Source organism: Canis aureus, chromosome 35, assembly GCF_053574225.1.
Source record: "Canis aureus isolate CA01 chromosome 35, VMU_Caureus_v.1.0, whole genome shotgun sequence".
NCBI classification, from domain to species: Eukaryota; Metazoa; Chordata; class Mammalia; order Carnivora; family Canidae; genus Canis; species Canis aureus.
The window spans coordinates 20,933,519-20,949,779 of NC_135645.1; the positions used below are offsets into that span (position 1 = coordinate 20,933,519).

Genomic DNA, 16,261 nt, shown 5'->3' on the forward strand with positions numbered 1-16,261 from the left:
GGGCAAAGACATCTTACTTTTACCTGTGCATTTACATACATGTGCTCCTTTAAAAGATATTAATTGTAACTAGCCCTGAGGAGGACATGCCCACAGGTGAGGAAAAGATTGTGTTATGCTATAATGGGTGTTCTTTCAGTTTATAATAGTATCCCCTGTGGTGGAAGTTACAGAAGATTGTTGTAAAAGAGGTATATATCAAGTGTCTTGACAGACCTCATTAAGTTTTTGCCTCTGGGGGAAAATCTGCTAAATTTATATAAGTGTTGCTTTGCCAGTAAATATATGACTAGATTCTTTCCAAAATCACAGTGGAAGTTTGAGATTTGTGAAATATTGAAAATTATTACAAACTTGGAAAAGTGATGGATTTCCCTTATATTTCAAACGGTCTTGAATGTGATCCTATTGTGACTTCTTACAAACATATGGTTACATGTTTACTAATATAATAAAACTATATGTAATATGCTTTGTAATCACATATTTATTATATGTCTCATACAAATGTGAGTAGTAATAAAACAGAAGGATATCCCATAACTGGAGCAAAAATGTATGTGGTAAAGAACAGTAGATAGTCCTAGAAACCCTCTCTTTCTGAAACTACTTACACGCTCCCAAATACCCAGACACAGACTCACACCCCAATACCACCACTGATCCATACACACATCACAACATCCAAGAATTCTAACTAAAAAGAAGAACTCTAGGTACCCTGTGTATCATATAATTAGTAATTACTAAAAATATTTTTATCTTATATAATACAATAGTCCATGTAGAATTCTGATTGCATACGCCTCTCTTACAGATTTAAATTATACGGAATATTTATTACTGGTTTCATATTTCATTTTTGAGTAGCCACTGTATTTTTAACAAATCTTAGAGCCAAAAATATTGGTGATAGAAGAATCCTTTCTTCACATTTTGAATAATAGAAGCTAATCTGAAGATAACACCAACATGATTGAAGGGATCTCTTTAAAAGAAAGACAGGCTATAATCAAATCAATACCTAAAGTATTTTACTATCTGAATAGTACAAAGACCTATATAACACACTCTTACTTTTTTTTTTAAGATTTATTTATTTATTTATTTATTTATTTATTTATTTATTTATTTATTCATAAGAGACAGAGAGAGAGAGAGAGGCAGAGAGACACAGGCAGAGGGAGAAACAGGCTCCACGCAGGGAGCCCGTCATGGGACTCGATCCAGGTTCTCCAGGATCAGGCCCTGGGCCAAAGGCAGCACTAAACCGCTGAGCCACCTGGGCTGCCCCACACTCTTACTTTTTAACTGTGTATTTACTGGTGATTTGGGGCTTGATATAAAGACTTGTTATCTATTCAAAGTCTGGGATTTTAAAATACCCAAGTAGGAATAGGGAAAAAAAAATATAAAATATATAAGATTTTTATTATATATATTAATTTAGAGTTTATAATTGTTTGGAAGATGGATTATGTGCAGTGTAGAATGCGTAGCCTAATGTGCTTCTGCTTTTTGTTTTTTTAATCTGAATCTACTTTGTTATTTATTAAAATAGCCACACAGGTGTTTCAAGTTTGGTGTTTTTATGAACTATCTTTAGCTTCCTTTTATTACTTACCTGTATCTGTCTTTATGTTTAGAGTATAGTTCTTAGAACTAGCATCTATTTGAATTTTGTTTTTTATTGGTTTGTCTTTTTAGGAATTTTTAGGAATTTTTTAGGAATGTTTAGACCATTTACATTTCTGTAACTATTGATTTACTAAACTGTTTTCATTTGTCCAACCTATCATTTATTCCGGTGTCTTTTTCTGCCTTTTTAAAAAATGTAAATCTAAGAATTTATTTTATCACTTTTATTACCTTTTTAGGTACGCCTCTTTCTGATGGTTTCTCTAGAGAGTACAGAATACATTTTAACAGTCTAGCTTAAAAAATTGTCACCTGCCTTATAAAGGATGACAGAATGGTAAAAAATCTATCCCTAATTGTTTTCATTTACTATGCTTCTACATATTCAATAAACCCATGACATGAAAAAAAAAACCCATGACATGTTATTATTTTTTATCAGTTTTAGTTTAAGCAGTCAATATTCTTTAAAAGAATTCAAATAAAATATCTGATGAACATCTTATAAATATATATAAAATATGTGATTTTTGTGATAGGCTGGATAAGAGCCCCAGAAGATGTCACACATGAATCCACAGAACATGGGAATATGTTAGGTCACCTGCATAGGGGGAATTAAGGTAGCTAACATTCAACTTTAAAGAAGGGAGATAATCCTGGATTCTATGAATGAGCCCAATGTAATCATCAGTGTCCTGCAAAGTGGAAGACAGAGGCAGGAGAGGAGGTAAGCAGCATCATGCAGGAAGACCACCTAACGTTGCTGGCCTTAAAGATGCAGAGCGAAGGCCATGAACCAAAGAATGCTTTTCCAGCTTTGGAAGCTGGAAAGGAAAGGAAATGCATTCTGCCCTGGAGCCTTCAGAAATGAACACAGCCTTGCCACGACCTTGATATTAGCCCAGTAGGACCAATGTTGCCCTTACAATCTAGAGAAATGTGACATAATAAGTTTATATCATTTTAAGCTACTGAGCTTATGGTAATTTGTTACAGCAGCAACAGAAAATTAATACACAAATATATAATAAAATTTAAAGGCTTTTATATTCACCAAACTACTGTTGCTGGTCTTGTCATTTTTTCATACAGACCTGCATTTGTATCAGGGATCATTTTGTTTCAGTTTTAAAGAACTTCTTTAGGTACTACTTTTAGAACAAATCTACTGGATATGAGTTTACAATACTTTTGTCCACTGGTAAATATCTTTAATTTTTTGAAAGATATTTTTCCAGTATAGAATGTTCTTGATATTTTTCTTTTTTGTTTAGTGGATAAAAGATGTTCCATATTTTCTTCCAACTTCTATTGTTTATGAAGTCAGACATTATTCTTAATGTTATATACAATTATGTAATTAATTGGCCAACCTTTTGCTCTCCATCTGCTTTTAGACTGTTATGCTTGGTTTTTTAACACTTTTACCATGCTATCCATAAATGTGATTTTCTTCGCAGTTACTATGCTTGGGATTCACTAAGTTCTTCGATGTGTGGGTTGATGTCTTACATTAATTTTTTAAAACTCTGCTTTCAGATATTTCTTCCGCCTCATTCTCTTTACTCTCCCCTTTTGTGACTAAAATTAAATATATGTTCAATTATTTGATAGTGTCCCAGAGATCTCGAATACCCTGTTTCATTTTTCTCCCCCCTCACCCTTTATCTGTTTCAGCTGGGATCATTTCTATTGAGCTGTCTGTCCTCAGTTCACAAATTATTTCCTCCTCTATATCTAGTATCTAATCCATCAAATGAATTCTTCACTTCTCTCATTGTATTTTTCATTTATAGGATTCTTATTTGTGTCTTTTTATTGAAGATTTTATTTGTTTATTTATGAATGAGAAAGAATGTGGGGGTGGAGCAGAGGGAGAATGTGGGAGGAGCAGAAGGAGAGGGATAAGCAGACTTGCTCTGAGCATGGAGCCTGATGCAGGGTTCAATCTCATGACCCTGAGATAATGACCTAAGCTGAAATCAAGAGTCTGACACTTAAGTGAACTCATCCATCCAGGCGCCCCATATTTGGGCCTTTGTAATGGATTTCTTCTTGCTACTGAAAATTCCCAGCTACTCATAAATATTGTCCATTTTTTCCCCTGGGTATCATATAGTTATTTTCTAAGTCCCTTTCTGGCTATTTATACAAATGGCTCATGTCCAAGTTTTATTCTTTTGACAATTTTCTTTCTTAAGTCATATTTTTAAATAGTGTCCAGTAATTTTGTGCTGTGAATAGTCAGTGTAAAATGAAAAAAGGGATTGAAATAAATTATATTTTCACCTAGGAAAGGGTGCACTTTTCTGTCAGGCCTCTAGTGTGAGGAACAGAGTCTTGTTTTGCAATTATCTGGATCTGGGCTTTGTTATTAATTTAACTAGAACCATGCACCATTACATTTACAAGTAATTTTAGCACTGGATGGGGATCTCCCTTCAGATTGGAATCTGGGAAGACTCCAAAAATCTCTTTATGCTTTATAGACCGAGTATAAGCTTTCAGGACTGTAGGAGTCCCTACTCTGCTTTAGAGTCAGGCTGCCAGCTTTGGGGGCTTGTGGGGGATTATCTTGCTCTCTGGTCCCACCATGGCTTCTATCTCGGAAGATTTCCCCTCTGCTGCCCCTTCCCCAGAGTTGGGGGTGGTGGTGCTGAAGCAAGGTGGTCAGTTTAGGCCTCACATGGCTCAGAAATACATATATATTTTTTAGATCTCTTGCTCTGAACACAGATCCCTTCTAGCTCTGTGCACTTCTGTCTCAGGGCTTTCTCTCGGTCATCTCCTCTAGTTTTCACTGAGAACCAGGAAGATTTTAAATAGTTCAATTAGAATCTTTTGTCATGCTCTTAATTCATAGCCATTCCGGCACATCTGTGCCTCAGCTGGGTAATATCTCTCAGCCCTCTCATTCTACTCTCAGGCTTCTGCACGAAAACATAATAATAGCACGGGAAAGAGTTGGAAAGGGATGTAGACTATCTTTGTTGATGAGAATTCTTGGAATTTTAAAATATCACACTTGGCCTTTAAAACTTCTAGTTTCTTCTTCCCCTTCATCTATGACAGTTTTCTCTTCCTCTCACTGCTTCACCACAGATGAAGGATATTATTACTTTTTTCTTCTAATGGGGGATTATAACTTTTTGGATTTTACTTCATTCAGGTTTCTTTTTCCTCAATTCCTTGATGAGTTTTAACAAAAATTCCAAGTTTCTAGTTAACTGACTTATTGTCATTGTTAGGTTGGAAATAACAACTTTCTATCTCCCAAGCTGAAAGTGAAATCTAATCTGCTTCCTCAAAAGCTATGTTTACCTTATCTTTATTTTCTGTCTTAATTGTGTGAATTGATTGAGCTGTGAAGCTAATTTCATAATAAGGTAACTGCATATTTTTGCTATCCTAGCTATTACTTTTATATTTAAAAACATGCTGAAAAAGTTCTTACATGTCATATGTCTAGAAATAAACATTATTAATCTATAAAGATTTCCTTCTCACCTGGTCTTCACATATTCACATATCTATTGTTATAACACAATTCTCAGTTACAAAATAACATGCACTTTTTTTTTCTTTTCCAGAGCATTTACTATCTCATTGTAAGTCAAAATTATTTGATCTGACACAGACAAATCCTTATAGCTTACAATCCTTCACCTCGCCTTCTCTAAAGCAGACATGCTGTCTTTAGCCCTCAGGAGATTTTTCTACTTCTTTTGCTTTCTGGTAAGAGAACCAAACAATCAATTCTTTCCTTATTTTACACTATTTTTTACTTATTTGATATCATCCATATTTGTCCTGGCATTTCCCAATGTTCTGTCATCTCTCTAGCTAACAGTCTGTCAAGAGCTGCATTTTTTCCAGTTGTTGCAGTTACTCTTTTGTGAGAGGAGCTTCAAAGGATAACTGATTTTATTTTATAATCATACAAGAGGGAAGAGAGGAATGTCCCCAGATATTTCAGTGGCTTGGAAGTAAAAATTATTTATTTCCTTAATTAATTAAAAAAACCCTGATACTACTGAACCATGAATCAAATTATAATTCATATTTCAAAACTGTTTCACCTTTATTCTGGTACACACAACTTCTTATGTGAAAAGAATAGCCTGAGGACTGGTGTCAAAGAAATATTTGCCTCTGAATTCTATAGCTTTCTTACAAAAAGAAAATGTTGGAGGGAAAAGGACCTCTCTCTTTCTCGATCTCTCTCCCTTTTTCTTTCTGTCTCTTTCTCTGTCTTCTGAGTTAGAATCAGTCTAAGAGAACTTGCTTCAGTATATTGACTATTCTTATTTCAAAATTTACAAGTCTTGAAAGTTCTACCTAAATTTAAAATCAGATATTTTGTGATAGTAATCTAATTGTACCTAACTTTCTTTGCAGAGTCTTGGGGGCCATCTGGTTTTAGGAAGAGATTACCTAACCATTAAGCTTTTCAAAATCATAATCATTGGCTCATAAATGATTTTTCTGAATGAATAACCCTGAAATTCTCACAAACATAAGTGGCTATGTCTGTACACTTTACACTCTATTCTGAACATTTCAAATCCCCAAGCTTGTAAACCATGAGTTTTTATTCCAAAAGGATCATAAAGTTGCATATTGTAGGGGGGGAGAACAGGCCCAGGTAATTTCATCAGGACAGTTGACACCATTTTAATAACTTTGTTTTAGAAAAAGTGTCCATTGTATATTGAATGATTTAAAAATGCAGAACTAAAAGAGAAAAAAAAAGGAGGCTAAGGCTGCCTGAAAATTCTTTGAAGTAGCTCAGAGCAAGAGAACATAATGATGCCTATGCTGACTTAGTTGTATTCCAGAACAAGAAGGGATTATTAATAGCACCATTTGAGTTACCTAGGCATCTGCATATGCAATACAGTTAGTTTAGCAATAAGGGTAATTCAAGCTTTGGTGTACTTAGTTAACCCTTACCATACTAGTGCTAACTTGCTTCCTTCTTTATGGAGTTTATTTTTAATTTACTTTTATTTATTTATTTTTGCACAGTTTATTTTATTTTATTTTTTTAAAGATTTATTTATTTATTTATGATAGACATAGAGAGAGAGAGAGAGAGAGGCAGAGACACAGGAGAAGGGAGAAGCAGGCTCCATGCAGGGAGCCTGACATGGGACTTGATCCCAGTACTCCAGGATCACGCCCTGGGCCAAAGGCAGGCGCTAAACTGCTGAGCCACCCAGGGATCCCCGAGCACAGTTTATTTTAAATGAATATCTTATATTTGGTAAATGCCCACAAGTGGATGATATTATCCAAAGTATTTTAAAATATGAACTTGCATATTTTTACTCTCCATATTTTGGCATTTTTCCTTCCTCAGGAAAGACACGTGGCAGGGTCTCAAGAATACATGAAGCAAGGCCAATAGCAATGGTCAAAACCTGAAGTTCTTAATACTTTTTCACCTGGACATACCGTCTCCCAAATCTGAAGTCTTAGTTGAATTTCTTCAGTTAAGTTGAGAATGTAGAAGTGAAGTAGGATGTGTGGAGGAAATTTAGCATAAAAAATAGCATGCTGAGAGAAAGATTCTATAAGGCCAAAAAGAGATCTATTGTGGATATGCAGAATCAAGAGAGGTCTTGAACTCCTGGGGCAATTTGAGATAGCGTTGTGCAGTTCCCTAAGATTAGGAGAAAAGGGATGGATGCACAATTGTTGTTCTAAGAAAACTGGATCATAGTTCTTTTTACACACATGATAATAAAGCCACTAAGGCCTAGAATACTTCTGGTGTAGGGACAGTGGATGTCTTGTAGTAATGTATGTTAACAGCTAGTTAATGTCAGCATCCAGAGAGCCCCACCCAGACCTCTGGTCTATGTCTCCCATCTGCCTCAGTATTGTTTAGGATTCTAAATTTCTGGGATGACCCAAGAAAAGGAAACAATTAAAATCAAGAATGACTAAGGTTTCAGTGGTCAGATATTAAACTGGATTATTGAAAAGAAATAGCTATTTCTCACATACTTGACTCTGTCAAATGAGATTCAAAAGTGCTATGTATAAGTGGGTGCATAGTATGCCAATGAGGTGGTAGAAATATTAATTTCCAAGGTGAGTGCTTTTGTTGTTTGAATGAAATATCTCTACTGTTCTTTAGGCAACTAAGCGTTCATTAACTTCAGTTGCTAACTTGGCTTCAGCATCATGTCAACTTCCCTTTCAATAATCCAATCTCCTCAAACTGAAAAGAACTTTAATAGATACTTTAAAATTCAGTCATGCTTCAGAGTGCCCTGTGTCAATGTACAGTTGTACATAACTGCATAAGCTTCACATGGATGATATACAAAATCTATCTATTGATTATTCGATCAATTATTATTTGATCAGTTATTTGATCAATCTAGGAAATGTACATGGCACTTTAAATTTCATTAGGCTTTCCCTATCCATACTATGATTTTAAGAAAGTAAAAAAATTGGAGAAAGGGGAGAAGGTCCAAATTCAAAGAAGTATCTGTCTAGAGGACTATGCTAAGACAATGAAGAATTTCTTAAATTGAACGTGTCTTTCTCCTAATCCATTTCCTGAAGTTCCTTTCATATCCTGAGAAAGGAAAAATCGGATTTTATTGTCATATGCTAACTGCTGGTTTTGATGTTTAATCTTTTCCTTATATAGTTGTCAATCTCATAATTATCTCATATGTCATCTTTTCAAATTTTGTGACTTTCTTAAGTCATATGAGACATATGACATAAGTCATTAAGACATATGAGATAATTGTGAGATTATCATAATTGTGATATCACTTAAGAAAGTCACAAAACGTGTATATCTATCTCCTTTATTACAATGTGAGATAAATATATAAATATAAATAAACATATTGTAAATAAATATAAAATTATTATAAAATAAATATATAAATGTAAATATATGTATTTCTCATTTCCTTTGGTACAAATTGACCACAGATATCTTTATATATCAGAACGTTTAAAAGCACAATTTTATGCTTTAATAGTGTTGATATCTTAAATGAGTTATCTTAGGCTTTGAAATCTGAAGCTTTGAATCTGAGACTTACCTCTATATGATTAGTTAATATAGATATAGCATTTAGAAAAGCAACCTGAAGACCTGTTCAATGTTATCTAAATGTTTGCTATTATCATTTTATTATTTTTTAACTTTTTGTTTTGAAATAAGTTTAGATTCAGAAAAGTTGCAAAATAGTTCAGCATGGCTCACACATGCTTCACCAGACTTTCCCTAATTTTAACATCTTACATATCTGTGATAGAAGTATTGAAACCAAGAATGATGATTATTATTACTAATGGAAAGACAATGGTATTTCATGTTAGCATAAGCCACCTTATCCCTGTTCATTTACTATGCAACTTTATAAAGATAATTTATCTACTGTATGTCTAACTTCTCATCTTCAAATTAAAAAACTGAAGTACCACTGCTTTGTTTTCTTGGCCCTAAAATAGATAATCACTACAACTCAATTAACTCTTTAAAGAGGCATCATAGGAACACCTGGGTGGCTCAGTGGTTGAGCGTCTGCTTTTGGCTCACTTAGGGCATGATCCTGGGGTCCTGAGATCAAGTTCCACATGAGGCTACTTGCATGGAGCCTGCTTCTCCCGCTGCCTATGTTTCTGCCTCTCTCTCTCTCTCTGTGTCTCTCATGAATAAATCAATAAAATCTTTAAAAAAAAAAAGGGGGGCATCATAGTGAATGATGTGCCTCTTTTATTTTCTAAAATTAGACAAAGGAAATAGGAACCAGAGGAGCATAATTTAATAGTTCTTATTTGGCTATTTCTCCAACTATTTTAGGCTATATTAGATAATTGCAAATTGACTGTATTTCCTAACATAGTAATTGAGTACCAGTTATAGGACTGACTGGGGATACAAAAAAGTTAAGATTTACTCTTCTCTGTCAATGGGAGTATAGCCATGTGGATTGCCAAATGAGTTCTCAAGATTGATTTGCGTGTAGAATTAAATGTGGAGCTTTTAGAAAGATGATGGGTAGAGAGGGAAGTACATCTATGTGCTTTTTGCAATGTGGAACAGTCTGAAAAAGATAAATGCTTTTCCAATGGTTACAGTTTGAATGGTAAGTCTTATCTCTCCAGCAAAGCCTCTCATTTGGATATTTGTTAGTCTAGGTTTCTGAGAAAGTTGCCTTATATAAATCTAAAAGCTCTGGGGTTATGTTTTATGTCAACAACTCTTTTAGAGAGGCATTACTGTGACACCTGGGTGGCTTCGTGGTTGAGTGTCTGCTCTCGGCCTAGGGTGTGATCCTGGAGTCCTGGGATCAAGTCCCACATCAGGCTCCCTGCATGGAGCCTGCTTCTCCCTCTGCCTACATCTCTGGCTCTTTCTCTTCTCTCTCTGTGTCTCTCATGAATAAAGAAATAAAATCTTTAAAAAAGTAGACAGGCATTATTGAGAAGTATAATGTAAAACTTAAAGTAAATTAAGGTAATAAAGCAAGATTATACTAAAATTTATTAAACATACTAAGAACATACTAAAGAAGAACAAACTAAAATCTATTAAAATAACACTGTGTACAAGATTATAGAGGAAATTTTATCAAAAGTAAATAGCAAAATTTGTTGTAAAAAATGGTGGACAACCAACCAGAATAATGGCATTCTATGCCTGCCTATGTCAAATTCACACTTAGGTATAGAAGCATTTAAATCACATTTTTATCTATACTGGATGTATGTATGCATACATGTATCTATGTACCTGCCTGTCTCTATCTATCTGATTGGGATAGTTGATGCAAGTAAGAAGCAAAGTAAGAGGGGAATTCACATATCATTTCCTTTCTCATTGTTTAAACAATTCTATTGAGGGTGATGCATTTCATATTAATCAGCTCAGGTGCTATAAGAAACACTATAGACTGGGTGGCTTAAATGTCAGAAACTTATTTTTTTCACAGTTTTGGAGCATGAAAGTTCAAGATCATTGTGCTAGCATGGTTGGGTTCTAGTGAGAGTTTATATAGGAGGCTTTCTCCTGTGTCCTCACCTGGCAAAGAAGGAGAGAAAGAACAAGATCTCTGATGTTTCTTCTTTTAAAGCATAAATTCCATCATGATGGCTCATCATCATAACTTCATCTACACCTAATTATCTCTCAAAGTTCCCATCTCCAAATGCCATTACACTGGAGGTTAGCACCTCCAAATATAAACAAATATATTTTGGAGAGACACAGTTTAGTCCATAGGACTCTTTTTACCTGGGATAGAATATGAATTGTAAAATAAAAGCATATACAGGTATATGGTCTGAATTTACACTGATACCTGTGTGAATATAGATGAGTGTAATTAGAGTGAGGTAAGAAGTGTGGTGAATTATAATTAATAGCAGATTATTAACTTCAAAAACATATGCCTTAAAGACACCATATCAGAGCAAGGTTTGTAAAGACTATAGTGTTTTAAAGACTACAGCACATCAGAGAAAAACAAATCAGAGGCATATTATAAGACTGAAGAAAGTCTTATCCTGGAGTGTGATCCATTGCTGATGGAACAAATCATTTAAAAAATCTTAAGAGACAGAAAAGTATAATTTCAATTTTTAACTAGGATCAAAAGAAAAAAAAAGAAATCAATATCAGAATATTAGGAATTTAGGGTATAAAACACTGATGACATATTAACATTGATTTTAGAAAATAGCACATTGATCATCTGTTTCCAAAAAAATAAATACGAAGTTAAATTATCTCTGGAAGATGCATACAAATGGGATTCCAACAACTAAAATAAAATGCAGCAATCACAGAAATAGATGCAATAAAGCACAATCTGAACTTGATAAGAGTCAGTTTTTTATAGACATGTTATCAATTAGTGAAAGTCAATTAGTAATTTTTTCAAGGTGTTATAATAACTTCTAACCTCATTCCTCACTCCTTGAAAGTTGTCAAATGCAAAGGCAATAGCTGTTAAGTCGAATAAAATGGCCCACACTCAGCTGAAGAGTTCTCTGTTGCAACTAGTCTTAGACACTTTTTATGAATATCGGTGAAAGTCAACATGATAGAATTCTCATTTTTTGCTTGCTTTTCTCATTTCAATTAATTATCCAGAAGCACAATCAACTTAGCAGGTTTCCTTTAGAAATCCCTTCTCTATGGCACTGCACCACAAAGCAGACAGTTTAACTAGATAGTTTTATTAGGATGCAATTAACACTTGGTGCCCAAAAAAGCATCCAATCCATCTTTTTATTTAGCTCAAGTGAAGAAGCACCACATAATGCTTCCACAGCAAGGTTCTGATCATCAGAGTGTTGACAGCCCATGTCCTTTGATGACAAGAAATTGTAGTATAAACAGACATATTTAAAAATCCTCCAAATAAATACATTTGATAGTAGAAATATCTAAAACCTATACATTTCAAAAACAGCTAAAAAAGCTATGAGCCTTTTACCCAAAGTTTTAAGGATAAATAAAAAGTCAAAGTTCTTTTTTAGAAGATCTCACAAAAATATTACTCCAGATAGATTTGTTATTGAGAGTCATATTTTACATCTAGATGGCAGTGTGTTTGTGAGCTGCTCTAATTTTTGCTTTGAGGTTTTAGTTTATCCCACTGAATTATGCAGAATTTGATATAAGTAGCGATTTAAAATTAAGTTGATTAGAATTAACAGAGTAAAAACTTAGATAATTCTGTTAAAATACAGATAACAGATATGTTCTCAATTAGCCTATTTTTAAAATGTTCTTTAGTAAGACAAGTTATATATTTATTAAAAACATATCATTATATTCATTATCCAGGGAGTAGCTAGAGGAAATGGGAGTGAATTCAATGGGTATCATTGATAAATATGGGTAGAGATCACAGAAATATATTTGACTAAACAATGTTCACTGTCCCTTGACTCATGTAGAAAATTCTGACTCCCAGTTATATATGATACAGGCAGAAAAATACAGCGAGTGCAGTCCGTGGAGGAGGTACAGAAAGAATATAGGGCAGCTGGAGAAGAATGGCAAGCCATACTGCTTTGGAAGAAACCAGGAACCAGGTGATGTCATTGCTTTTAAACTATGGTAAGTACTTTGAGAATGGGAGTCCATTGAAACCTTTTCAGTGATGATGAACATGACTCAATTACACGCCAGTTGCTGAATAGAGATTAGAGATGAACAAGAATAGAAAGGTTATTAGGTTATTGCAATAGCCCAAGAAGGAAAGATGGTGGTTCAAACTACAATCACACAATGTTAAAGGAAGCAACAGAAGTTAAACGAGATATGAATAGATTATTAGAGATGAAAAGAGGAAGTGATTGAGAGTGACTCATAGGATTCTGGCTAGAGTGGCTAAGTGGGCCACGGTATAGTGTTTATTCAGTGTAGAGATGCTGAAAGAGGAGTAGTTTGAGGAAGAGTTGATAAGTTCACTTTGTGATATGTGTTCAAGATGTCTAAAAAACTTATAAGTGGGATGCCTGGGTGGCTCAGCGGTTGAGTCTGTCTTTGGCTCAGGGTGTGATCCTGTGGTCAGGGAATCGAGGCCCACATCAGGCTCCCTGCATGGAGCCTGCTTCTCCCTCTACCTGTGTCTCTGCCTCTCTCTCTCTCTCTCTCTGTCTCTCTGTCTCTCATGAATAAATAAATAAAATCTAAAAGAAAAAAAGACTTCTAAGTGAAGATACAATGGAAGCAGTTTCCTATAATAGTCTAGGGTTCAACAGATGTGTGATTTCTATATGTATTTGGAGATCATTAGTATATTGATAAAAACTGGACAACTACAAAATGAAAAGTTTCTCTGGATATAAAGTGTATAGGGAGAAAAGAACGCTCTGTGCATAGAGGAAGTTGAAGTGTTGTTTGGAGGAGAGTTTCCTTTAAAGGAGACTGAGAATTGAAAAGAGGTAGGAAAGAAAACGAGAAATATGGGACAACTAAAGGGACAGTGTTATGTTACAAAAACATAGTTTTCAAAGTGTAATGCTGTGCTGAAAGGGCAAATAATGTAAGGACTGATCGACAGCCAATGGAGTTAGTAATGTGGAGTTATTCACTTCTTCCAGAGAAAATCTCTCCTCATTTCTTAAGTATATGACATAGTTTTACGGGCACTAATATGATTACTTTCAGCTTGAATTTCAATTGCTACTTTATCTAAATTTGTTAGAAAAACATCCAGCAGCTCTCAGTCATATAGCCATGGCAACAGGCAACTAGTTAAACGCCTGAAGCCTACCAGTTCACACAGTACCCTTATATTTGTGAAGCAAGGTAGACGATACTTCTAATCATAAACTATTACTTTAGGTGTGCCTGATAAATCTATAACACATCCTTCCATGTGAGTCTCGCCCCAGAGTTAAGCATCTTCTATATGGGATCCCTTGGGCATTAACAGTTATATTATGAACATCCTTGCTTTCTAAAGGAAAATCTTTACAGCTCAAATTCTCATCAGCATTCAAAAATATTCTAATGATAACATAGACATGATAGGCAGTTGGCAAGGCATTTTGTTTATTGTTGGCTAGGGTGTACACTTGTGTGGTGGGGGTACTTTCTGGAACTGCTCAAATTTCCCCTTCGTAAAAGTAGCCCTAACTGACCCAGCATGGGAAACAGAAGACTGTTCTGACACTAGCCTTCCCAGAACAGGATGAAATCAGCACTGGGTTAGATAGCCTGAGGGAATGATTCAAGGGCAGATCTCATGGGAGGTCTGACAAGACCAATGCCATCAGTTTCAGATGCTGCCTTTGGGAGTCTGATGAATGTTATAAAGGTGTGCATTTTTGCATATTTTCTAGACACACAGCATTATTTATGAGCTGATAAATAACCATTGTTTAGACATTGACTTTTTAAATTGCATGTTATCAAGGAAATTGTGGTTTTTTTATTCTCTCTCTCTCTTTTAGCGGTGTTTCTCAGTGCTGGAAGGATTGTGTAAAATGTACCTCTATCCAGAAGCTGTCTCTGGAAAGTGCAGCTCAGTATGACTGGAGCAAGGCCCAGGACTCTGTATTTTTAAGCATTTCACGCAAACTTCAAATGCATATTTCTGGCTGGGAATTACTGGAATGCTATCGAAGCACTTGGCTAATGCTACTGATGGCTTCTTGGTGGCTGTATAAGTGGCAGAAGTGCTTAGCAAAATGATCTTTTTGCACCTTGTAAGATTCTACAGAGAAATACTTCCAATGCTGAAAATAAAAGTAACTTTTGGCTGTAAAAATGGCTCAATCCCATCCCTTTGAGGCAAGATAATAAATCTCTATGAATTTGTCCCTGAGGAAAAATTTTCATTTTCAGAACACTTTGCCACTTTTATAATGGGGGAAAGAGCAATGAAATGCTTGTGGCAAAACAGCAATTCAAAGCTCCACTTACTAACTTCTTTTGAACCAAAGTTGATGGTGTCTGTGAAAATTGTCCTCCTTTGGTAACCAAAAAATGCATAATGCTTTCATACTTTTTTTCCTGTTATGTGCAATGAGGGCATTTTCATCAGCTTCAGAAAAGGAAACATACAAAGTCTTAATATTCCTATGTATCAATCAATTTAATAGGAGAATGACAAAAGTTTATATTTAGTTAGAAAACTCATGGCCTTTTGATCATTCCAAAGGATATTGGGTATGAATCCCTCATCGTGTGCAAGCCCGGGTAACAATGATTAGCTTCAATGTAAGAGATAACTTCTACATCATTTATAGATACATGTATATCTGTGAAAAAAGTCTTTTAAACTCCAATTCAGCTTCCTTATTTGGAAAACCAGATATTTGGAGATATTTTCAATCTGTGTAGCATTTAGCATGTTCAACATGACTTCAACAAAAGCCTCCAGGCAAAATATGCTCTCCTCCTATTTTTTAAATAAATAAAGCTTTGTTGATCACAGCAATAATCATTCATTTGCAAATTGTCTATAGCTGCTTTTTTCATTACAATAGGGTGTAGTAGGTGTGGGAGAGGCTACATGGGCCAAAAAACCTTAAATGCTTACCATATGGTCCTTAATAGAAAACGTTTGCTGATTCCTATTTCAGACCGTTAGTAACACAATATTCAATTGAAAACTGCTTTGACTCTAATGGATTAGTTTACATAACCTGAGATTAAGTGGATCCTAAAATGAATAATTTTGTGTCAAAATAGTATCATTCAGGACCCAACTGGTCTGTGATATCTCTGTACATGGTCACAAGATGATTTTCATTATTTCAATTTGTAGAGACCATACAACATTCAGTTATGAAGAAAAGTATTTTTATTTTTGATGTGTGTGGGTACATTCTTTCTATCAGACAGAAAATCATCTTCCTAGAAGCCTCCAGCAGACTCGCTTTGAGTCTCTTCCTTTGGACACTATTTAGTGACATAAACATACCTAAATAAAACATAAGTTTGAAGAATGTAATTACTATCACTGACTTAGGGGCTGAGAGATAATCAACTGTATGCCATTGGTGCCCCATCAGCAAGGACAAATTAGTGGATGTATATGGGCTAGACATCCACCAATGTCTGCCAAAGAGCTCCAAAATACTCAGATCAGTATTTGGATATCTGCTCTCA

At 34.9% G+C, this 16,261-nt stretch overlaps 2 long non-coding RNA genes across 3 annotated transcripts in view; one reads left to right on the forward strand and one right to left on the reverse strand.

Annotated features, from left to right (window-relative positions):
• LOC144305345 (uncharacterized) overlaps positions 1–14,932 on the forward strand; it is a 32,132-nt gene extending 17,200 nt beyond the window's left edge. The window contains exons 2-3 of the long non-coding RNA XR_013372386.1: positions 12,624–12,754; positions 14,599–14,932. This is a non-coding gene — a long non-coding RNA (uncharacterized LOC144305345). The remainder of the gene's footprint in view (positions 1–12,623; positions 12,755–14,598) is intronic.
• The window catches only part of LOC144305344 (uncharacterized), a 95,290-nt gene that overhangs the window by 12,116 nt on the left and 66,913 nt on the right, over positions 1–16,261 (reverse strand). The gene's annotated exons all lie outside the window — the stretch shown is intronic.